We start from the raw sequence: 24832 nt of genomic DNA, 5'->3' as shown, positions 1-24832 counted from the left end.
AAATGTCACACGATGCCTGTGCCCATTTCTGCTTTGCTTTGTTTGGATCCTGAACCAGCACAAAACAAAACGGCCGTGTGCTTATAGCCACTCTGTGCAGGCCAGCCTTCCTCCCCACAAACAAAAGCCATGCCTTTGGGCTCCCTGCCAATCCTCCTGAGTGGGCAGGGTTTCCTTTCTGAGTGCGCAAGCTGCTGGCAGAATTGGCAGAGTGTCCAACTTTTCAGCCTGGATGAAGGCGTTTTGATTCCCCTGCACCACCAGCAGCACAAACTCCTGTAAACATCCCTTTCCCTTTTTATTATAATGGGGCTGCATTACTCAGTGTAATCTCAGCTGCGGATTTCAAAATAATTAAAATCAAAACAGTTGGCTGATGAAAGCCTATCGCTCGTTAACACAGAGAAAGAAAAGGGCAGGGGAATGACTTCAAAGGAGAAGCTTAAACTGACCCACAGCAAAGCGGTTCAGCTGGCTTCTCGCTTTGAAGCTTCCCGAACGGAGCTGCAGGAGACCACACATTGGAAGAGAGCATCTGGAATTGGTAGGCGATGTGGTGTGAGCCAGTCCTGCATATGTGTTACATTTGGGGTATGTTCTTCCTTATTCAGGTCTGTGCCAAGCCCAATCCAGCCCACCAGCCATATGTGACAGCCCAATATGGGGTTGATAGACTTCCTGTTTTAGCTGCCTACAGAAAACAATGGTGGAGTTGTCAATCATCTGGAAGGCCACCACCGATTGCTGGCCAACCGTGCTTGTGAGATCAACAATATGGTGGGATGCAATGTCCTGGTAGAGGGCATGGATGGACCTCCTAACTAGACCCTCATAGGTAAAGGTAAAGGGACCCCTGACCATTAGGTCCAGTCGTGACCAACTCTGGGGTTGCAGCGCTCATCTCGCTTTATTGGCCGAGGGAGCCGGTGTACAGCTTCCGGGTCATGTGGCCAGCATGACTAAGCCACTTCTGGTGAACCAGAGCAGTGAACGGAAACGCCATTTACATTCCCGCCAGAGCGGTACCTATTTATCTACTTGCACTTTGACGTGCTTTTGAACTGCTAGGTGGGCAGGAGCAGGGACCAAGCAATGGGAGCTTACCCCGTCGCGGGGATTCGAACAGCCGACCTTCTGATCAGCAAGTCCTAGGCTCTGTGGTTTAACCCACAGCGTCACCTGCGTCCAATAGTCCCTCCTAGTCCCAAGGAAAAACAGAAGAACTCTTGAAGAACAAGAGTGACAGAGGAACTGGTGGGAAGCAGGATGTTGGGGTAGGAGCACCTAGAGCTGCCACAATACAGATCAAAATTTGGTTAGAATAACAGTATGCTGTGAAATCTTCAGATGAAGGGTCATGTACAAATTTAATAAATTGTGTGTCTATAGAATAAATACCAAGGATTGTTCTTTTGTAAATGAATAGGAAGCATACGTCTCTAATGGTTCATCCTCTATGCAGCAGGATTTAATCTCCGCTCATCAGCAGATGAGCAGCTATTAAATCCTGCTCGAGAGCATGGTTTGAAGCAGCTCACATGCTTCTCCTGCAGGTGGGCAACAGCAGGGTAGGGGAGAAGAGACTCGCAAAAGCTGCTTCAAGCAGAGCTTTTGAAAAGCACTTTAAGGCAGCCTCCATACTCCCAAAGAGAGTGGTCCGGCTTGGTTTGGGCGTTTGCAAGCTATAGCAGCAAGTGAGGACTGCCTTTGCTTGCTTTTCATCCTATCCCATCAAGCTGTGGCGAGGAGAGAAACAAATCCATGTTTTGCAAACAAGGGAGGCAAACTGGAGAAGCTCTGCTTGCTGCTGTCATTTGCAAACTCCACCCTTGTTCCTCCCCTCCCTGTCAATAACGGGACAGGAAGAAATGAGAGGTCTGCCAGCCCTATGCTCAGAGCTTCAAAGCACCAGATTTAGGGCTGGCAATGGGCCTTGCAGTGTGGTTTCTCCTGCTGCACCATCAAAGCAGGATGCAGTTTTCCGATCCCCTACCCTCTACCCAGGGCACTTGCCCCCCCTCACGCATCCCTAAATCGAAGCCTGGATTTGGCTTCATGGGTCATAGCAGTTTGAGAGATGGATATATAAAGGGCTGTCACCTCCATATAACCATGCCTATACCCTTTGATTGCTAGGAGAGGCCGTGTTTACTGTCCCATTGCCATTTAAGGTATGGTAGGTAAAGTACGCTATGCAGGGCCTTCTCAGTGATGGCACCCAGACTGTGAAACTGATGACCTTTCTGCCTGCAAGTTAAAACAGTGCTGTTTACCTGGGCATTTGAAAGGGGCACTAATTGAAATAGTGTGAAATGGATGAAGGTTTGTTTTTGCTGATTTAAATATTCTACTAGCTTGTGGAATTATTTAAGGTTTTGTTTTTTTAATGTGTTAGAGCTTCTCTTGCTGTATTTGGTTGACAGCCACCTTGTGGGTCCTATCTGAAATGGAAACACTGACTATATACCATTCAATAAATAAATTCACATCTTGCTACTGTTTCTTTCAACAGTGGTTACCAAAGAAGATGTCACTTTCATTAGCAATTATTAGAGATTGGCTTATATTCAAACATACATTTAAATCTTGCACAAGAGGAAATGCAGGTTTTTTAAATTGCACTTGAGCAAGCAGCACTGAGAAACATAATTAACAAAAGACAATGTCAATACAAAATACATTATAAAAGGTTGACTGATACATTAAAAGAACAACAACTGAAAACATAATACTTTTTTAAAATCAATTTCCTTTTCAGACATTATTTACCAAACAGATTAGGAGAAATGCAAATATTTGATAGAATGACTTCTGGGAATAGTTGTGAAAGTTACAAAAACAATCCAGAAAAAGCTGGTTACTTCATACTTACATCTGGCAGATTCACACATCACATGTCAATTTTACTCCAGGAAAATTTCACCACCCATCCACTGAACCATTCAAATGCATTTATTCCATGCAATGTGAAGGCTTTCTCCATGATAATCAATCAGCTATCAGATCAGATTATTAAATTGTCATCCACTTTTGTTCTCCTGTCTTGGAGTTCATAGATCAGATATGCCTGAACTTGCCCTAAATTAAAGGGTTCAAGGTCAAGTCACATCTTCTGCTGCAGATCTAAAAACTCTTAGATCTCTCCTTCTAGCATGCTGCTCCCAAACATGAAATCTGCAGTCATCTTGGATTTGAGAAGTAGGGTCATCGGTGATTTACAAGGCTCTTGTGCCTTTAAGAAGTGAGAACACTTGTCTCCACAATGTGAAAGATTTCACCAGCTTATTTCTGTAGAACAAGCTGTTAAAGACACAGGAACAGACCATGCCTGTTTTCCTGGTCAGTTGGCAACCTAATCCAGAAGTTTGATTAGTGGGACATTCCATTCTGTCTGCTCTGGGAAATTTTGCAGCATCTTTAGCTTTGTAGGGTGAAATTGCACACCGAGTAGGGATGGGAGCATCTGTCAATTTCAGTTTCTCTCGGTTTCTCATTTTCCCATACTTACGCTGAGTTCTCCACATTTCCATATCAGTTTGTGATTTTTAAAAAAATCATCCTGAAAATTAATCAGTGCAGTTCTGCTAGTATACACATGGCTGTGTGCAATTTTGCCTATGGTGCACATTTTTGCATAGTAACCTTCCATATTATAATGGATTTCAGATGTTATTTTCACTAATATATGCCTTTTATGCACACTTTACCCTGGTATATGCATTTTTTGTACATATTACTTGGTTGGAGATCGGCATTGCAAAATTCGGGGAATTTTCAAAGGATGGCTGTGTTTTGGTTTGTGTATTGTTTTGGAAAGCAAGAATTCAGTAGATTCTCCTTCCAATGTGAACTGAAGCAAGTTTCTCCCTCATCCCTAATGCTGCGATTGACATGCTATGGAATTACTTTATTTTATTTTATTTTATTTTAGATTGCATTTAAATCTCGCATTTCCTTCAAGGGACTCAAAATGGCAGAAGTGGTGCTTCCCGTCTTCTTACCCTGTGAGATAGTTTAGGCTGAAAGAAAGTGACTGGCCCAAGGTCACCCAGTGAGCTTCATGGTTGAGCGGGATTCGAATCCAGGTCTCCCAGATCCTAGTCTGACACTCTAACCACTCCACCACACTTTATTTCTTAGTAGTTATATTATTTATTACAGGGATTTAGCCAAGAAGTCCAGAGGTCGTGAGGATGAACCAAAGGGCAGGACTGGGGAGCAAGTCAGAGGTCAGGCCAAGAATTACAGGAATACCTCCAGTGTCAGAGGCAATATGCCTCTGAATACAAGCTGCTGGAAATCTTGAGTGCGGAGAGTGCTGTTGTACCTGGGTCCTACTTATGAGCTTTCTACAGACATCTGGTTGGTGGTCCCAAAATGCAGCATTTGGGGCTCGGCTGAGTCCACAGGCAATTCAAGATTTTAGAGGGTCTCTGATTTGGCTTGAGATTTCTTGTTGACAGCAGCATTCCATCTTGGAATGCTCAATTCCATCTTGGAATGCTCACCAAAACCAAATCACCCCTCATCTTGCACACAGAACCAATGCACACCCCAACGATCACCCCATGCTTCTGTTGCAACCCTCCAGTAGAAGATTACTCTGTTATTTACTTTTTTGCAATTTATCCAGGCCTTTTGTGTTACTGTTTAATCTCCCGTGTGAACAACTTGTGACCTTTATTTCAAAGCAGGAAGCTGCTTTTCCTGTTTGTCAATAGGGATGTTATTAAATATTTCAAACTGCGTTTTGCATCCCATCCCTGTCATGTCTCTGCCATGGCTCGGAGGCATAAGAATTCCTCCCTCCTCTTTAGCTTTCTCACAACACACCTTCTTGGATCAACTTCAATTTGTTTGAGAGAGAGAAATGTTCACAGACTCATTTTCCTTTGACTGGCAACTCCGCCTTTGCTCAAGGGCCATTGGCAATGTTATATCCTCATCACAAAATGGCACAGTAATCATAATACCTACACAACAGGTATGTTGTAGCTATGTGGTCTGATGGAGGCCTCTCTCTCTGTGTAGGAAGTGGGGCTGCACCAAAAAGGTTCCCCATTTCTTTTCCTGGTCATTTACATCAATTGTGAAAAGTGTTGTCTGTTTCCAGGATATTTGGGGGGTTATTCTTTCAATAACTTTCTCAGAAATGTTGTCTACATTTATCTAGAAACAATAAAAAGACATTGCTACAATTCTATGGAACTCCCTGCCAGCTGAAATCAGACAGACCCTTCCTCTGTTGAATTTCAGGCCTTGGGTGAAGACTTCATATATATATATGATCAGCAAGCGTTTAAAATAAGTGTTTCTGATTTTATGCTTAATTTCAACTGATTTTATATTTTGTAACACCGCTTAGAGATGAGGTCATTATTTTATGAATTGCCCCTTCCCTCCTCTTCTGTTAGAAGATGCTTCCACTCAATCAAAATCCCTTTCTTAATGACAAAGGCATCAACTGGATAGCATAGGAAGCAGGTGCACCAGGTCTAGGGAGCAGAGGTGTTGCCAGCCCCCTCAATATTCCTTAGCAGGGGGCTCAGCCCCCTCCCAATATTGAGGGGGTGAGGCGGCTGGACCACCAAGCCGAGTGCAGTGCAGCATCAAAAGCCGGGTCCTCCTGAGCATGAGAGAGGAGGAGCTGCAGTCATAGAATCTGTGCAGCACTAAGCAAGGCCTCCTCCTGATGATGCACCTCCTCCTGATGACACATGCGTGACATGTGTCATGCGCATGACATCACAGGTATGTGATGCACAACTGCACCCCCCCCCACCCCACCCCAAGCTTCTGCCCAAGACAGATTGGAAGCTGTCTTATACTGGGTCAGGCCACTGGGCCCTCTAGCCCAGTATTATCTACAGTAATGGGCTTTTTCTCTGCAGGGTTTTGAATAGAAGACATTCCCAGCCCTACATGGAGATGTCAAGTATTGAACCTGGAACATTTTTCATGCAATATAAATTTTTGCATGCAATATCCCTTCCCCTAATTCTTTGGATTCCACCCCAATAAAATTTGCTCCTTTTTACTCTTTAGGATATGGGTTCTTATTCTCACATGCAAATACTGTATCCGTGGATTTACTTGCTTAATTATCCAGTCAATCAATTAAAAGGCATATGATTAATTAACTACAGTTCTTGAATGGAGCCGATGGTGCTGTATTGGCAGCAGAGAAGATCTGCAAAAGGAATTGCCAGTCAGAGAAACCTGAAAGACCATAGGAAGTATAGGAAGCAGGCAGGCAGGAAGAGCACCAATCACTCCAACCAAGAACAGCCATTTTCAACATACAAATATCATAAATACATAAATGCTTTAATTCACAGTGGTTGCAGGTACTTTTCTTCAGCCTAGATCTGACACTGGAAATGAACCAGGCTAAAGCAAATGACCGAAAATAATAGAGTTAGTTGAGATGAGATGGAGAAAGGGGCAATGTTTATCTTCCCTGCATTTTCATTTTCATTTAAGTTTTAGCCTACACACACACACATACATTTTATATGTGAACAGGGCAGATACCGTATCTAGTCCAACCCAGGGCAATGCAGGAATCTCAACTAAATGAGAGTCCACAACCTCCTGAGGGAGTCCGTTTCACAGTCATGCAGCTCTTACTGTCAGAAGGTTTTTCCTGATGTTTAGTCATAATCTCCATAACTTGAAACCATTGGTTCGAGTCCTACACACACACACACACCAGAGCAGGAGAAAACAAGCTTGCTCCATCTTCCACGTGAAAGCCTTTGAGATATTTGAAGATGGCTATCATATCGCCTCTCTTCCAAGCTAAACATACTCAGATCCTTCAAGCACTCTTAATAAGGCTTGGTTTCCAGACCCTTGGTCATCTTGGGTGCCCTCCTTTGCACACGTTCCAACTTGTCAACATCCTTCTTAAATTGTGGTGCCCACAACTGGACAAAGTAATTCTAAGATTCTATGTGAAGAAGCAAAGGCACCTCTCGTCTTCACATATGTTTAGCTTCTCTTTCATACACTGTAGTGGCTGTTGTGGTGGGGCAGAGTTGCCAAGGTACCCTCCTGACACTGGATTCATTGCAGCTTACTAAGATGGGGCAGGGCTTCAGTGACACTAATTTCAGGAGTGCAGCTCTGCCCCACCCCCATGGCCACTGCTGCTGCTACATAACACATATACCGTATTTTTTGCTCTATAGGATGCACTTTTTCCCCTCCAAAAATGAAGGGGAAATGTGTGTGCGTCCTATGGAGCGAATGCAGGCTCCTTGGCTTCGCCGCGACGCGCCTGTCCTGAAAGCCCGGAGGAGGAACAGAAGGGTCTCCTGTTCCTCCTCCTGCTTCGCAGCGACGCACCTGTCCAGCGAAGCCGGAGGAGGAACAGAAGGGTCTCCTTCTGTTCCTTCTCCAGCTTCGCTGAAGGGCGCTGCACCTTCTACCTCTCTGCGCAGCACCTCTCCTGTGAAGGAGAGGCGCTGCGCAGAGAGAGAGAGAAGGCGCAGCGCCCCTTGGGCAACGCGCCTGTCCTGGAAGCTGGAGGAGGAACAGAAGGGTCTCCTTCCCCAGCTTCGCTGAAGGGCGCTGCCCCTTCTCCCTCTCTGCGCAGCACCTCTCCTGTGAAGGAGGGGCGTTGTGCAGAGAGAGAGAAGGCGCAGTACCCCTTCAGCGACGCGTCTGTCCTGGCTTCTGCTTTAGCCCTGCGCAGCCTCTTTGGGCAGGGGGAGCCTTCATCCCGCTGCCCTGAATAGGCTTGGCGCGGTTACCCCAGAAGCCAGAACAGCCCCACGGTATCCCAGAAGCCAGATCCCTCTTGCTGTTCTGGCTTCTGGGGTTCAGAATAATTTTTTCTTGTTTTCCACCTCCCAAAACTGGGTGCACCCTATTGTCCGGTGCGCCCTATGGTGCGAAAAATACGGTAGCTTGTTTAGAGAAAAACCGCAGCATGACCACTTCTGAAATACAGAAACCTTCAGAGACAAGTTGTTAGGTGTAGTTGTTTTTATTTTAGAAAAAGCATTTCCTGCCTGGGAAGAGTAAAATTATAGAAAAATATGAATTGCATTATACACAATGAAAATAGGCCATGGGAAGATGTAGAGTAAATTACCATCCACGTGTCATCTCCAGGAGCTTTATTTTGTGCTGATGCAGAGAAGGGTAGGAATAACTTATTGCATTCATTGAGCAAGCACAGATAATTATTAACACTAAAATCTCCAGTCAAACAGCACGTGGACCTCCAGGTGGCTTCAAATCCCAAATGAAGTGAGGTAGATCTTTCTTGTTCCGTGTGAAGGGAGAGGTTTAAATTGTCTCGACCTTTTGAGAAATCTTTGGAATGTATTTCTGGAAGTCTGTCCCTTAAGAATATCTCGATTCATTAGTTGTCTTCAGGCACTCTGGGACTGTTCATAGTAATCACATTGGTGGGGGGGGCAGTAGAGATGAGTTATGTTCCCTGTTGCTGTGAAGCATGATGAACTTCTGCAGGGTTCTCAGGTGTGCAGAGAGCCACCAGAAGCGCAGGAGGCTCCCTGCTTCACAAAGTTGCCCTCCAGCTATGAGGAGCCAACTCCTAGGGGCCAAGGCCCCTTCAGCCCCCCATAAAATATTTGAGGAGGCTGCTGCTCCCAAGTTGATGGGCATAACCATTCAAATAGTGTGTGTGCCTTGTGATTGATTATGTGGGGTGGGACTTACCTGCCCCCCCAATATTTTATTCAAGTTGGGCCCCCTGCCTCCAACTCATGGAGGGCAATGATGATGATGACTAAAAGGGGGCAGAGTTAGTGTGCTTGTTCCTATTGCCCTCCCTCACATGATTATGGTCCAGTTCTAGGATGGACAGACACAGATGGGCCAATGACATCACATCTACTTTGGTCTTGAGTCAGATGAGAGAAGGGAAAAGAGGAATAAATGAAAAGAGAAGGTGAGGAAGGGTTTGGGGACTTCCCTTTGGTGTCCTATTCTATTAACAGAGCATAATTCAGCAGATGAAAACTTGTAATCTTGATCCAGCTAATCCCGTGAAATCTATTTTACTGGTCTCACCACTTTGAAAATTGTTACACACATGTGATGGACATCTGCAGCTCACATTTCATAGGTGAGGGCCAATGAATGTTTAACTGGGCTTGTTCTGTGTCAAATCAATTTGAATCAGTGCTTAGCAACTAATTGTATGTTGACGCTCACACCACATGCCTGAGCATCAGAATGCCCAGTATGTTTATCAGGCTCCAGTACCTCAGTTGTGTGAACCAGCTTTTTTAAGAGTAGATGTACCTTGTGAAGATTAAAAGCACCAGCAAAGTTTGACAACCGATCTTTATTCCTTTCCTCTTATAAATATCACTTTGACCATGAATTTTAGCTTTTACCTGTCCAGATGTTGCTTAAAGCATCTCTGGCTGGTTGATTAGAGCAACCACAGAGCTGGAAAGGACCAGAATTCATTAATTCAATTGATTCAGTTCTGTCTTTGGCATTCTTGCAAAGAGGAACCCTCTGCAAGGAAGCATGCCAGCTTGGGAAGAACAAAAGATCCCAGGGAAATGTGAGCTGTGGACAGCACAAGCGCCAAAGCCATTTCCCTGTTGATCCTGTTCCATCAGTCATTTTAACATGCAGCTCCTAGATCAAGAGCATATCACATATCAAGCTGATAAGAACAGACTTCCTTGAGAAAAATGCTTCAGAGAAAAAGCTACACAGAGAATAGAACTAGCTGAGACATAGTATGCAATAGTAACCATAAAATTAAAAGAGGTCAACAGGATTAGGGATGGCAAGGGTGCAGAGAAATTTGTTCAGCTTGCATTTTAATATGGATTTACCTAATTTGTACTTCCTGAACACAAACCAAATCATAGTTATCCTCCAAAATTTGTACTATTTCAAATTTTGTGATGCAATTCACCAACCCAAAAGAGTATACAAAGATGTATATAAGGGGAAAGTGTGCTAAAAATGCATATAGTAGTGAAAATAATATACAAACATCATGCATTGTATTGGGGGAAATTGCTTGCAAAAATGTGCATGTTAGGCAAATTTGGAGGGAGGGAGGGAAAGGTGTCTGAAAAGTTATATGAAAATGCAGATAAAATGGTTGCACTGACTTTTGTTAAATAAATTGTGAACAAATCAGAAGACCGAATTTAAGATTGGAAAAATGAAAAGCAGAAGAAATTGAAACTGACAAACTTGTCCATCGCTAAACAGGTTAGCATCCAAGCATCAGAAGCAGGTGCAGTCCCTGTTTTCCTGAGAATAGGAGGTGGTATGGCTGGTTTTCAATCTCAATTAAGCAAGTACAGCCTCTGGCCATAGTGCCATAATAGTCACAGCTTTACTTGTAGGCTATGACATATAGGTTACTGCATGTGATCAGGAGCCAAACAATGATCTTGATGAATGAGAAAAGTTAAAGAGGCACACATGTATTTGGTAGGAAAAGATTAGATTATTTGTTTTGGCTGATACCTTAGTGCAGTGTTTTTCAAACTTGGGTCTCCCTCTGTTTTTAGACTACAACTCCCATCATCCCTAGCTAGCAGGACCAGTGGTCGGGGGGATGGGAGTTGTAGTCCAACAAAAACTGGAGATCTAAGTTTGAGAGATATTGTTTAATGTAAAACCTGGCTCCTAGCGAGGATCAGGTGAGGCAAAAGCAGAGGTAGGGAAAATCAAAGGCTGAAGGCAGGAACAGATGTTGTAGCTACATAGACGAGTGAGCAAGTCTGACTTGGGAGCCTTTAAAGAGGATAGAGAGTGTCACCCGGCCCACTCTAGCCTATTGGTGGAAGGAAGCTTTATCAGATGGTCCCCTGAAGTTCCATCCTTATGGTATTGCTGAGTGGCAGAGCACATGCTTAAACCTTGCCTGACATCCTTTAGGTCACCAGTTCAAGACTTGCTATGGACTCAAATATTCATGACTTCTTTTTTTTAACAGAGGAAATCTGGACTCCAGTCTATGGTGATTTTTGCAAGTTGAGAATGTAGTCACCCTTCCCCTGGCTTATTTTAGCATAATTGCAACCTGTGAAAATTTGTCCCAGGAGTGCAGAGACAGCAAAGTGTGTGTTGTTTACCCTTTCTGCTGTAACTCTGAAGATTAAGGCAGAAAATGAAGTGAGAATTAAACATTTGCTAACAATCAAAGCACCGACGGCAGAACCAGCAACAGTATGTGAACTATTCAAGGTTGCATTTAATACATCTTATTAAAAATTGGCCAGACCTCAGACTTGTTCCTCCCTATAATCTATGGTAATAATTATGGTGGTGTGTTGAAATGCACAATTATATGGACATGCACAATCCCAAAAATGAAATGTTCTCCAACACCATCAAGAAGATGTTTCTGAATGTGAATGAGAAGCTAAAGCTTCCAGTGCATTAAGATATCTGCATTCCTTGTTTCTTGGGAAGCTAAGCATTTGAAGCAGTGCTGTAATGAGTTTTGGTGGTGTTCAAGTATCAAGACGAAAATTCCCTTTTGAAGGGGCTGAATTTTTCAACAAATGCCCAGAACTCCCTTTACAATGCAACCCTAGGTATGCCTACTGTAAAGTAAGTCTCACTGACTGAGGACTTTCCGTAAAGTGTTTCTAAAAAGCCTTAGAATAATTGATGTTTATGTTCAAAATGGCTGTGTTCACTGCTCTATGGGTTACATCCAATGTTAGTCACAGTCAGAGGAGGTCCATAGAGTATGGCTAATGTTGGATATCACCCTCTCTCTCATTTTGGTTTTTTCATTGCAGATTTCATAAATCTCCAGGTCCCTATGCTGGGCAATGATGTAAATAACATGATGTGATACCATGCAGCTACTAGTCCCTCTCTGAAACACCTTCAATAACTGCTCACAGGGGATGTCTCCTATATGGTACCCACCCGCTTTCAGATTTATGTGTGCAGAGGTAAGCAAACATGTGGCACTCGCTTTTTGGGCATGATGGTGTGCAGTTAAAAGGCTAAAGCAATACAGTGCATATAAAGACAATTTGGACAGGATTTTTATTTTAGATCTGAATGTATTTTTGCACACACAGACACTCAAAACAGACAATAACTAGTGTGCATTTCAAGATATAAACAGAATGAGAAAAATCAGAGATAAGCAAAGATTCCAATTTCAAAATGATTTCTTTGTTTTGGGTTTTCTCTTCATGCTGCACTTTCCCTCCTTCAATATTCTGAAATAAAAAATGGAAGCTGAGCCTTTCTGCATTGTTCTTGTTGAATCGACACACATTATAAATGGTGACCACTTTTCTATCAGTACATCCACAAGCAACAGGTTACATGTGCCTTTAATTTCAGATGAAATCTTTCCCACAACCCAAATTCCCCATGTTTTTATCAATCCAATCAGTAATAAGTGGTGGATTTAGCCACAGCTTGCAATGTAGCAGTTGTTAATCATAATAAAATTAGATCCCTTCTAATTCCTGGTATAGCCTTTGCATCTATACATTCTTGCAACACTGTGGAATGTGCTAATGACATTACATAGCTTGTAATCAGTTTAGTAAACTGCAGTATCCATGCCCAGGTATCTCATATGAAGAGCAGCAGTGACTTCCATGCAGGAGAAGTCTCAGGTTGCGAGCACGCAACCTATCAGAGGAGGGGATATAAGCCAGATGAGGAGAGGGCCCCCACTCTTGCAACAACTGCTCCATAGAATCCAGACCTATGGACAGCTGCCTAGAGGCCAGAAGCATGTGTGTGTTTGTATGTGTATCCAGAGCACTGTAGAAGCTTTTGTGTTTCTCTTGCCAATAAAGAGTTAACTATCAAGCTTCCTTATCTGGGCCAGGCCAGTACACCTTGCTTCATGGGTGGGCCAGCCCTGCTCAAAAGCACACTTCCCTATATACCCATTTTACTCGCCAAGAGATTGCTCTATCTGTTTAGACTTCATTTCAACACAGCATGGCATCCAGACACTCATTTGAAGGAGTCCAGCTTTTGCAATCAGCCATGGTGCCTGTCTTTTTTTAAGTAACCCTGGTGATTAATTACATGTTGTGCCGCATAACTCTGACTACATAACTGACTCCATAAACTCTCCCACACTTTCTCATGTGCCAATGTTTAGAGACTATCCTTTACACCAGCCTTTCTCATCCTTGGGTTCCCATATGTTGTTGGACTACAAATCCCATCATCCACAGCCAGCAGGGGCAGCGGTCAGGGGTGATGGGAGTGGTAGTCCCACAACTTCTGGGAACCTAAGGTTGAGACAGGCTGCTTTATGCTATGTAGCTAATCCACCATGTGACCTGATTCCACAAAGCTATCAAACTTGCCACAAGAATGGCAGCCTGTTCAAAATGGGAATGCTCATTTGTTTTTCAGATGAATGGAACAGTGAACTGTGGGTAGCAATGGGAACTGGATCTATCTAAGCACCCTTTGAAGTTCTCACCAGCTCTCTATATATTGCAGACTGATCCGGAAATGCAAAGAACTGAACATAAGATGGAGAAACTGAGAGAAACGGAAATTGACAGATTCGCCAAAGCCTAAGTGAGAGTCCCATTCAGTCTGAATATTTCTTGCGTGGTGAGTTCCTGCCTCCCACCAGTAGGAATAAAAATACATGACACCGTTATTTTAAGGATAATGGGCTAAAATTGGCCACAACTTTATTGGTTCCAGGTGATGAGCGGTATTGGGTTAGGCATTGGTCCTATCTGACTATCCGGCTTCAGCCTGCTTGCTTGAAGACCGGGAAGGGTTAACACCAGCAGGGAGAGCCCTGCTGATGCACATCAACTAGGCACTCCCCCGGGGTCACTGCTCGGGGGCGTGCCTTGGGCCCTAGCCTCCATAGGCTTCGGACGGGGCCACGCCCCCTGGAATCTTTTACCAGACTAAATATCTGGGGGAGGTGATGGCGCTACCCCCCCATACATCTACATAACAATACCCATACCAATGCCTAACCGCCAAACCGAGAAAGTTGTGACAATTTGCTACAAGGTAGTCAAAAAATAAAATGGCTGGTGCCAATTTGCCAAGTGGAAAAAATTCCTACCAGGCCCCTTAATGGTGACCAACTGAAGTCCATAGCAAGGTCAAAAGAGGAACCTTGAAGGGCGGGTGGGTGGGAAACCAAAGCAGCTGAGCAGCCAAAGAGGGAGATCCTTGGCCGCGCTTGCCTTAAGTGAGGCAAGCCACACACCCCTGAGCCAGCCGATTGGCTGGCCCGGGGATGACACGGCCGAGGATTCCCCCGATCGCGCGGGGCTGGGAGCCAGCCTCCGCACATGTGTTGGGAGCCAGCCTCCGCGCATGTGTTGGGGGTGTGAGGCCCGCAACACCACCTCCTCCCGAGGTCAGAAGTGGCTTTCCCAGTGCTTTCTGTTGTTTCATGGCATTCCAGGAGAGCTGGGGCTCCTACCAAGGGCTGCAATCTCTATTTTATTTTACCCAGAATGCACGACATCCAGGAGAATTATGGGAGAAGCAAAATGGCATCTTCTGCTACAGAAGCCAGCTCCTCCCATTAGTGACAGTAGAGTTTAGTAAAAAAAAAAAAAAAAGGAAGGAAGGAAGGAAGGAAGGAAGGAAGGAAGGAAGGAAGGAAGGAAGGAAAAGTGGAAAGAAAGGAGGGTGGAAAACAACCAAACCTACCATAGCAAAATCATTACCAGCAGATAAAACATGAAATAAAAGCAGATTTTGATGAATGAAACACTGAATTAATGAGACTTCCAGAAACAAACATGAAGGAAATCCCCAAAGCAAGATTCCTACTGCAGAGTAATCACGATAAAAACTTAGCACTTTGCAAATCAAAGCTAGGATCTGGTGTGGTGAGTTGAACGTCTTCCTCCAGAGCCTTCTATAGCTGTCCCTGATATACAGCAGAGAACATGCAAGACCCATTCAACAGCATCCATGAGCTTTTAAAAATAATAAAATCATATCAGATTCTGTGCATCAGTGTAGGCAGGCGACCCCAGTATGAAAGTATGGGGCCAGGGAATCTGCTGATACCTTAGGTAGTGTTATTTAGTGCTAATCTGCTTTTAGATTACATTTTCCTCCTTTCTCTACAACTGTTTTGTGACTATTGTGTGATTTGCTTGCTAAACAATGCAGAGAGGAAGCAGTAGGGTCTGTGTGAATGGCTCATGAGCCTAATAACTAGGGGATCTCATGCTTCTCTTGGAATATATATGTGCATTTCATTGTTGTGCAGGCACATCTGTACAATTACATCGTGGGAAAACTAGAAAGCTTCCACTTATTTCAATGAATAAAAGCTACAAGGACTATTATCTGCATTGCCGGGGGGTGGGGACGCTGTTTAGATTAGTCACTGAATACATATGGTGGAACCCCATTTCAAGGAAAACAATTGGACATTCTGAACAATTGGCTTCCAACAGAGTGCATTGAGGCACCCTATAGAAAGGGTTCCCCCAAAGAAATCCGGTGGAGAAGGAAAGGTGCCACCACCCATTAATGTATAAATGAAGGAAACTGTGGCCATGGAGGTGTTGCTAGACTACAACTCCCATCATCCCTCACTATTGGCCACGTTAGCAAAGGCTGATGGGAGTTGGAGTCCAACGACATCTGGTTCCCCACTTCTGCATTATAGAGTTGGCCCATGCCATGCAATCTCTTGGGGGTGTGGGGATAGCCAAATCACCAACACAAACAAAAACACCCCCAGCATCCTTCTAAAAGTTAAGGTGGGCAGCACAAAATTTAAAGGGTGTCACACCGACACCAATAATTTGAGCATTGGTTGTGGCTTTTAAAAATAACCTTTGAGCAATGTGCTCAATGTACCCAGGTCAGCCTAAGCCCATCCTGTTGCATTTTCACTAGAGGACTGCACAAAAAGGGGGTGGAACAGAGTGTTTTCAGGCTTTTTGAATGGTGTTCAATGCCTGTATGCATTTCCATAAAATACACATTTGGACTGTAAAATCCATATTTATGTGCTTGCCGCTTGTGCACCATAACTGCCTTGCAAAATCCAGAGAAGCATGTAATCCATGGATAGGCAAACTAAGGCCCGGGGACCAGATCTGGCCCAATCGCCTTCTAAATCCAGCCCATGGATGGTCCGGGAATCAGCATGTTTTTACATGAGTAGAATGTGTCCTTTTATTTAAAATGCATCTCTGGGTTATTTGTGGGGCCTGCCTGGTGTTTTTACATGAGTAGAATGTGTGCTTTTATTTAAAATGCACCTCTGGGTTATTTGTGGGGCATAGGAATTTGTTCATATTTCCCCCAAAAAAATATAGTCCAGCCTCCCACAAGGTCTGAGGGACAGTGGACCAGCCCCCTGCTGAAAAAGTCTGCTGACCCCTGAGTAATCTAATCAGGAGCTGCGTAGCAATCCACACACTGGTTTGGGACCATCAAATTGGTTCAGTTCACTGCAAAAAGCAGACTGAATGACTTCTCCATCCCTAGCTCTTAGCTGTTACCTCTTGGCCGAGTGACTTGACAGCAGGCAAGCCCCAATGAATTCTGGTTCACCTGCATTTTTTCCCAGCTGGTGTGAACCACGGAGACTGCATTGAGTAATTCACCCAGGCTAGATCATTTGCAAATTCTGACAGTCTCTTGTCTTCTTTCAGCCTCCAGGGCACTCGGTGCTGGGCTCAACACCTTTGCTCCTGCAACGTGCCCAGGTGATGAAACCCTCGTCCATGGACAATCTCTGGAGCCGCCGACACCCACTGCTGATTGTGTAGAAGGCGACTTTCCCAGCTCATAAAGCATTAGCTACTTACATGGAGCAATGAATAAACCAGAAATAAAATTTAAAAAGTCAGAGTCGGGCAGGGCCGAGTCCTTAGCATGCTTATAGCAAACACAAAAAGAATGTGCCTTGGAATAGATTCTTTCACCCTGAGGACACACACGTTCTCTGCATGTCCATAAACCTATGAAACTAGGCTGCCTCTAGCACATGGCTAACCAGCAGAGCACCAGTGGACCTTCCCAGAAAAGAGAACAGGGAGGTCACTGCTAGGAAGGAGCCGAAAACCTACATACCATTGCACAGCAAAGGTGTGGCCTTTTGGTTAATGCCAGGCTCAGTTAAGAGCTGGGAAAGTTCTGCTGCACTGAAACCAATAGCTGCACAACGGCCCTAGCCTTGGGTGAGGGAGGGCGGGAGGAATGTTCCTCTCCTCCTTTTCATGTGGCTGCATTCACCTGGGGAGCCAGGCACCCGAAGGACTAGCCCTGTGGCAAGGCGGAGGATTAGCATCCCTGCACCTGCACAGCTTCACGTGAGGCATCTATTTTGCTATGCAAACCAGTTTTGCTGCAGACTTGATCCAGGAGCTGAAGTTGCCCTCAATTCGTTGCTGTTGACAGAATGGGGAAAGAGCTCCAGGGCCAATGTCTCCATGCAAATGCTTCACCGTTGATAATAAGTGGTAATGTGGACTGCACTTCTAGAATGCCAGTTCTTAAAATCATGAGATTGAATGCAACCTTGGTGGGCCTCTTGCTCAGCCCTATGTTCAGTGCAGGATCAGCAGGGTTCAACTACATCATCTCTGAGAAATGGCTGCCCAGTGTCTGTGGCAATACCTCTAGCAAAAGAGAGGCCACCATCTCTCAAGGCACTTTGCTCCATGTTCTCGCAGCTCTTACGATGAGGAAAGTCCCAAATGTTTGCCAATGGAAGAAAGACTTCTTGTGTTTGCATAAGAGCAAGAACTTTGATGATTCTCGGAAACAGAGACCTCTTGAGATACAGATACTGCACTCTTAAAATAATAATTAAGAACTCTGCCGCCTTGGAATTCTCTCAAAGGCTGCTCTCTAAAATACAAGGAGCAAAAGATAAATATTTCCCTCCTCTCTTTAGGAAGTGGGCTGAGCATTAACTATGGTCCTTTGGCCAACAACTTATGGCACATCAAGGGGTTTACTGTTCTTCTTTTTTTGTTCTGTGATGGCAGACATTTGCTGAACCTTGCTTTCTGGAGATGACCAAATGGTCTTGGTGCCTAAGCAGGTTGCTGGATTTGGGCCCCAGGATGAGAATTTGCAAGACACACAGCTAAAGGCCCACAATTCCTCAAACTCTGGCTGGGACCTATAAAAGAGAGACACTCCTCAAGGGTGCATGTATTGGGATGGAAGTGGAGGCATAAAGGAATGCATAGTTTTCTTGCAAGATTTGCTCCGTATTGCCAAGCCAAGCCCTACCATTAGGCAGAACGAGACAGCAGATTCTTAGGGTCATGAACGAGAAGCAAAATGTTGACCTTAATACATTATTGTTTGGGCTCTTGTGACATGTATCGGGTACCAAAACAGCCTTTACCACCCTGGTGCCCTCTGGATGTTTTGGACTACAACTCCCATCATTTAGAGGGCTGATGAGAGTTTGGGAGCACATTTGGGAGCACCAAAGTGATGAACGCTATGTTAAAGTAACTTGACAGGCCTTGGGTACTATGGACCTTGACTTGGGGTGGGGATGCTTTCGTGCTGAGCCTCAGACAGCAAAATGTCTTGGGTCCAGCTTTGTATATCCTTTAGTGGTAAAAATCATACATGGGATTTCCTTTCCTTTCTGATTAATCATATTTATTATATGTTGAGATATGATACGTCGGGAAAACATGTAGGTAAAATGGTAAAAATACACCAAATGAGCAGTGTATTTCTATCAGACAGCAGTTTGACCATCTGTTAGCAAAACTATGCTGTAAAGTGACCAGAAAACGGGTGATAGGGAAATATACATTTGTAAGTATATTTGTGACCTGAAAACCGATAAGACACCCAATGCTTGTGCAACATCATCTAAGCCTGGCTGACATTTTGCCTCTTTGACCTGTTCAGACTCTCTATCTGCTTCATTTTCATACAGTAGAGGAGTTCCCAGATTTCCCAATGATGAGATGAGAAGCTGGTGATTAGAAAAAACCACAGTGCTGCTTGCACAGAAATTGGGCAACCAAGTACTGATCGCATCTGCAGAGTTCTGCATGGGTGCCACAGAAAGTCCTGGCAAAATGGGCAACCCCAAATGTGCTAGAAATTGCTGTTACTTCCAAAAGCAGCCTGGTTATTTGTGATCTCTGCGGCAGCCCTGAGTGGCTTATGTCTGCATGTTTTTTAAACAGTGCAGGAGCTCGTCATTTTGCTTGGAGTTCAGTGCAATATTCTAAAGGGGGGAAATGTCAGGAGGAGAAGACTCAGAGCTGACTTGCAAGACTTATCTTGAACAGCAATGTGCATGGGAAGCAATGTCCATAGGGAAGTTGAACAATTTCATGGAGGATAAGGCTATCAACAAATACCAACCATGATGGCTATTTTCTGCCTCCACAGTCAGATGCTGCAATGCTTCTGAGTACCAGTTGCTGGAAACCACAGGAAGGGATAGTTCTCTTTTTCTCAGGTGGGTGTCCTGCAGGCATGTGGTTTCCAACTGTAGGAAAAGGATGCTGGCCTAAATAGGCCATTGGCCTGATGCAACAGGCTCTTCTTAGATAGGAGGAGTGGGGGGCTGGCTGGCTGTTTCACTGCTGTTTTGCTGAAAGTAGAAACTTTAAGCAGACACTGTGTCTGGAGGAGTTTGCGAGGGAAGGCAAGCAAAATGGACTGGTAACTTATGCACTGCAACAAATGAGTTGTGGAAGCAAAAAGCAAGAAGACTCTTTCTTGGGCTTAAGGGTTGAGAAATGCATTGTATTGGCCTTGATATATATAAATGCTACAGCTTGTTAATAGTTGTCATCGTACAAGTAAAAGGTCATCTTCAAAGTCTACTTCATCGCTAGTGCTTCAAGGGTGAAGCCACTGCATGACTCAGGAAAAAAAGCCAACATAAAATGTGCTGAAAGCCCTTTGCCTTGGTTCAATCTCCAAGTGATAGGAAGACTCTTTGCTCTTTTTTGCTGCAACAGACTAGCATGGCTCCCTCTCTGGAAACGAGGCCTCTGGTGTTTCAGGTCCTGTTCAAAATGAGCAAAAGCTGTTTTCCCAAACTTCTGCAGACCATATGTAGATCAACTTCAGCCTCTGGTCCCCTTAGGATCTTGTGCTGATTGTCAAATTTTTATTGCTTGTTTTGATTGTAGTTGATGGACTTTGTGAACGCTGTTGCTATGCTTATTTTATGTAAGCTGCTTTGGTATACATAAATAAATAGTTCCATGTAATTTGTTCCATTTAGGTTTATTAAATTTCTACCCTATTCTGCTTCCCAAAGGAGTCCAGCATGGTAAATGGCATAGTGGAAGAACAATACACTGAAAACAACAACAACATCTAGGAACATTTTGAAATGGTCTCATATCCACACAGCTGATAATTTTGAGGTTGCCAGGAACAGTGTCTTTCAGCCATCCAACACTGGGATGTTTTCAAATTCCTCCTGAATGTTAATAATAAGGGCAAGCAGTTCACCAGGAAGGGCATTTCACAAAAGAGGAATCCCACCAAGAAGCATAGCTGTCAAGTTTCAGATTTGAAAATAAGGGATCAGCAGCCTCACCTGTCCCAGGGACAGTCTACGGGATATTATCTAACAATCTGGGATAGCAGTGGGAAGCAGCAGGAAACAGCACTGGAATAAGGGAATTTTTCTGCAAAAAAGGGGAAGGTTGACAGCTATGCCAAGAAGGCCCTGTCCCGAGTCAGTGCCAACCATGCAATGCCTGGTTTGTGCATCAGGAGCCCAGATAGGAGTGTGATGCTTCTTTGGAAGCTACAAAAGGGCCTTGTATTTCTGGAGGGCAGGGGGTCACTGGTACTCCTATAGTGGAAAGGTTCACGATTAATCTAATAGTTCAGTGGGTAGAAATGCACCCAGCACAGTATAGACCCAAACAAACATTGATGAAGGACAAAGAGATCTCTAGGTTCCCTGTGGGGATTTTCTCTTGCACAGGTAAAGCTACACACATGGCGGGAGGGTGGGTGGTGCCTATCATCAGCTTCATTTAAAAGTAGGAATTGTTGCATTTTACTTCCGCTGTTTCCCTTACACTCACTTGTGGCAAAAGGTTTTCAAATACATGAATGGTGCAGTGATGTGTTTGTTTGTTTGTTTGTGTGTGTTGTGTGTGAAGATTCCACACTGTGTGAAGATTCCTGCACAACCCAGATACTGTAAGCATGTCCGAGCGTGTGAAAATGAGGCGTCATTTTGAAAATATGAAATGGTATGTTCTTAATCAGAAATAAATATTTGTTCAGAAACCATTATGGGTAGCTGGAATGATGATGGCAGGAGGCAAAAGTGATTCATGGGGTCAGAGCTGAACAAAATAACACCTTGATGTGCTTCCCCCCCCCCCAACCATAGCAAAGAGTACTTGATAAAGCTGTTGAAAATAAACACACACTTCCCCTGAGTACATCTATTTGATGAAGACCAGAAGTGCCGTTTATCAAGGTGACATTGATGTTGAATCAGATATGCAAAACTTGTCTAACATTCCACACATCAAAGCTGTGTAATGGTATATTATGGCTCAGCTCTTTCCCACAGATTCAGCAGGCAAAACTATTATAAGATATCTCATTGCACCATCACTGTGAGTTCAAACGGTTCAGAAACAAGGAATCAAGCCCCATCATTTGCTACATCAAATGATAACTCTCTCACACACAGAGTCACACACATGTATCCATGAATATTATACAAGTATATAAGTGGGGAGGTGAGTATATGTGTGGGTGTATCTTCCTATATAATAAAAATGTAAGTCTGTCACTGCACAGCCCCTTTGAAGGGATTTGTAGTGCTCCGTCAAAAACCTGGATTTGCATGAAATCAGGGTGGAAGTGGAGTCGGTGAAGGCAGGTTGCACAACAGCAGTGGCCATGGCAAGGGAATGAGTAGTTTAAAACAATTGCAGCATAAAAGAGCTAAGTGGCTTCAGAAATGTGTTTGGGAAGGTGAAAAGTGCGCTTAGAGCTTGCATGGAGTGGTAAGGGGAAGCTCTAAAGGGTCAATGTGGGAGAATGGCCATGGGGTTGGGAAGTGGCGTGAGCAGGGACAGAGCCCTGTTGTTTTGTGTGTGTGTGTGTGTGTGTGTGCGTGTGTGCGTGCATTCGATGCTTAAATTGAAATAACCCAAAGGAACTTATTTTTCTTCTTGTTGCACCACAGATATTGGCTTTGCCCTTTTCCCACTTCTGAATTCAGCTCAGTGTTGTTGGTGCTAACTAGCAGTGGCTCTTCAGGGCAGTGCCGGATTTACATATCAGCTAAACAAGCTATAGCTTAGGGCCCCACTCTCTTCGGGGCCCCAAAAAAAATTAAAGGGAAAAAACTGGATGTACATTTTCAAAATATAAGATAAAAAACAAATAAAATAAAACCTACATACAGCTACAGCATTTTGTGTTGTGTGGGCTCCTACGATGTAAGCAATAGACCCAGCCTGCTAGCCTGCTCCCTAAAATATCACTGGTAATTATTTCACTATTAATATACTTCTTCTTAATTGTATTTCACTATTAATATACTTCTGCTTAATTGTATTTCAGTTCAACAATTACTTTGATAAAAACATATTTTTTTATGTGCAAATGGCTTTAGATACCTATTAGGTCCATAAATTATCTGTAATGTTTCCAAGGGGTTGCTCGAGAGTAAGCAGGCAAATATCTCCCTGCCTGGCTGTGAAGCCTTGCTTTTGCTGCCAAAATAAACCTTTTCTGTCCGGAGCCCCACTCTCCCGTGGCTGGCTCAATCGCTGGCAGAATCTGTGAGTGGGCGGTTCTTAAACTTTCCCCAGCAAAGCAGCTTCTTGTCGCCCAGTCTGTGCCTCCCCTCTCTGCGCAAATGCTTTCTGCGCAAAGAGGGCGTGGGCAGCGGAGGACCCCTTTCCTCCCCGCTTCTCCCGGGCAAGGAGTCCTGGGACCGCCTCGCCACTTCCGACTCCTGCAGCTCCTCTCCACTGCATGCGTGTTTACTCTCCTCCTTTGAAGAGGAGCTGCTCCCCACGATCCCTGGGGGCTCTCTATAATCCATTGGGCTTTTCCTCTCTCCCTCCTGAACCGATGGCAGTTCCCTGACATTACCATATAGCATATATTCAACACAAAAAAACCAGTGACAATTTGTTGTTGTCAAAGGACAGCTGGACGTATAAAGGGCCCCATTACCTTCAGTAACTTAGGGCCTCATCAAAACTAAATCCGACACTGCTTCAGGGTTTCAGATAGTGAAATTCCCAGTCCTAACTGGAGATTCCAGAAATAGATGCTAAAACATTTTGCATGAAAAGTTGATGCTCTGCTGTTGAGCTGCAGCAGTTCTGCCCATATTCCAGGGATCTCTCGAAAGCCCAACCAGCCCTGCTGGCCACTGCTGCATCTTCTTGGAATCCAGAAGCAATGCCAGGACCACTCTTACACTTTTCACAGCTGAGAGTGAAGCACATGTCTGGTTTAAATTCAGAAACCTGGGAAGCACTGCTCTTGAGAGCTGGTTCCATCTTCCTGGCAGGTTGTTAACTAAAGGAGCGAGAGCAATCCTGGAATCACAGGAGACTTCGCTGGAGGACATCTGGTGCTGCTCTAAAAATACTCCCAAATTGTTCTTGGCTACAGTAAATCTCTTGCACTCCTTTAAATGAACAAAGGCATCTGACTTATTCTGAGCAGATTGCATTTCATCACTTATCTTTCAAAGTTTATTTGACATGTTAGGCATCAATTGACCACAGGACATGGAAAAGAAGAAGAAGAAGTAGGCTCAGAATACCTTCAAACTAGCCATGTTCATTTCAAGCTGCTGATGTAAAGCCATAGATTACGTCATAGAAAATGAATTCAGAAAATAAAGGGTAAGTTCAGAGAGAGGTGGGGAGAGGGAGGGAGGGAGAGGGAGAGAAAGTATGTAATTGTTTCATGCATATACAATGAGAGGAGCATATGTTTAGCAATATAATTATTGGGGAGTGTGCATCTAATGAGCACATCGGTGCGCGATCAAATATAAGTGCACAACTCTGCAAGATTCTGGGCACCTCTCAGGAGGTGTGGGGAATAACTTGCCCTGGTCTCAGCATTCACGCACATGTACACCAGGCCATGTGCAACTGGGGTGTCTACAGGAGGATAGCCATGTGTCCCACTTTACAGAGGACAGCCAGGCCCAGTCTAACTTTCTTTATTATTTTGTTTATTTATTTCATAAAGCTTTTACACTTTTTGATTGTTAAAAAAAAGCCTCAAAGAGACTAACACAATAAAATTATCTGTGGAAAAAAACCACCTCTATAAAGCACTACAAGGATAAAATCAACAATAAACTAAAAACAGGTTAAAACATACATCAATATTCTACATCTCTGAATAGGCTTGTCCAAACAAAAATGTTTTTAGCATGTGCCGAAAAGAGTAAATTGAAGGCGCTTGTCTGATGTCACCTGTCTGAGTGTAGGTTCTGCCACACTTATTACAGAGGGGATTTTGTGGCACTTGCAACAGTGCCAGTTCTGCGGATCAAGGCAGTCGAATAATAATTCTAATAATCATTTTATTATTTGTACCCTGCCCATCTGACTGGGCATATATGGGGCAAGGCCATCTCACAGGTAAACTGGTCCCGAGTTGTTATGTTCTTTATATACTGATAGTAACAATTTGAACTTGGCCCGGTGGCAAATCAGCAACCAGTGCAGATCTCTGACCACAGGTGTTCTATGCTGGCAGGGCCTCATTCCTGCCAGCAACTGTGCTGCAACATTCTGCAAGAACTGTAGCTTCCAGATGAAGCGCAAGGGAAGCCTCATATACAGTGCATTGCAGTAACTTTAAAGATAAAGAACTGTAAGAAGGGAGAACAGGG

The 24832-nt window shown here is 44.1% G+C and overlaps 1 long non-coding RNA gene across 2 annotated transcripts; it reads left to right on the top strand.

Moving 5' to 3' along the window:
* Positions 1-264: 264 nt before the first annotated feature.
* LOC310744704 lies at positions 265-20368 on the top strand. Of its 2 annotated transcripts, none has more exons than XR_014539680.1 (4): positions 265-544; positions 11769-11927; positions 13462-13542; positions 16626-20368. It is a non-coding gene; the product is annotated as an uncharacterized lncRNA (long non-coding RNA). The 2 variants fall into 2 exon arrangements; XR_014539681.1 differs by having other exon boundaries at positions 13372-13542.
* The last annotated feature ends 4464 nt before the right edge of the window (positions 20369-24832 follow it).

Source organism: Podarcis filfolensis (assembly GCF_964270895.1).
Source record: "Podarcis filfolensis genome assembly, chromosome: 11".
NCBI classification, from domain to species: Eukaryota; Metazoa; Chordata; class Lepidosauria; order Squamata; family Lacertidae; genus Podarcis; species Podarcis filfolensis.
This window is presented reverse-complemented; position numbering and strand designations above follow the sequence as displayed.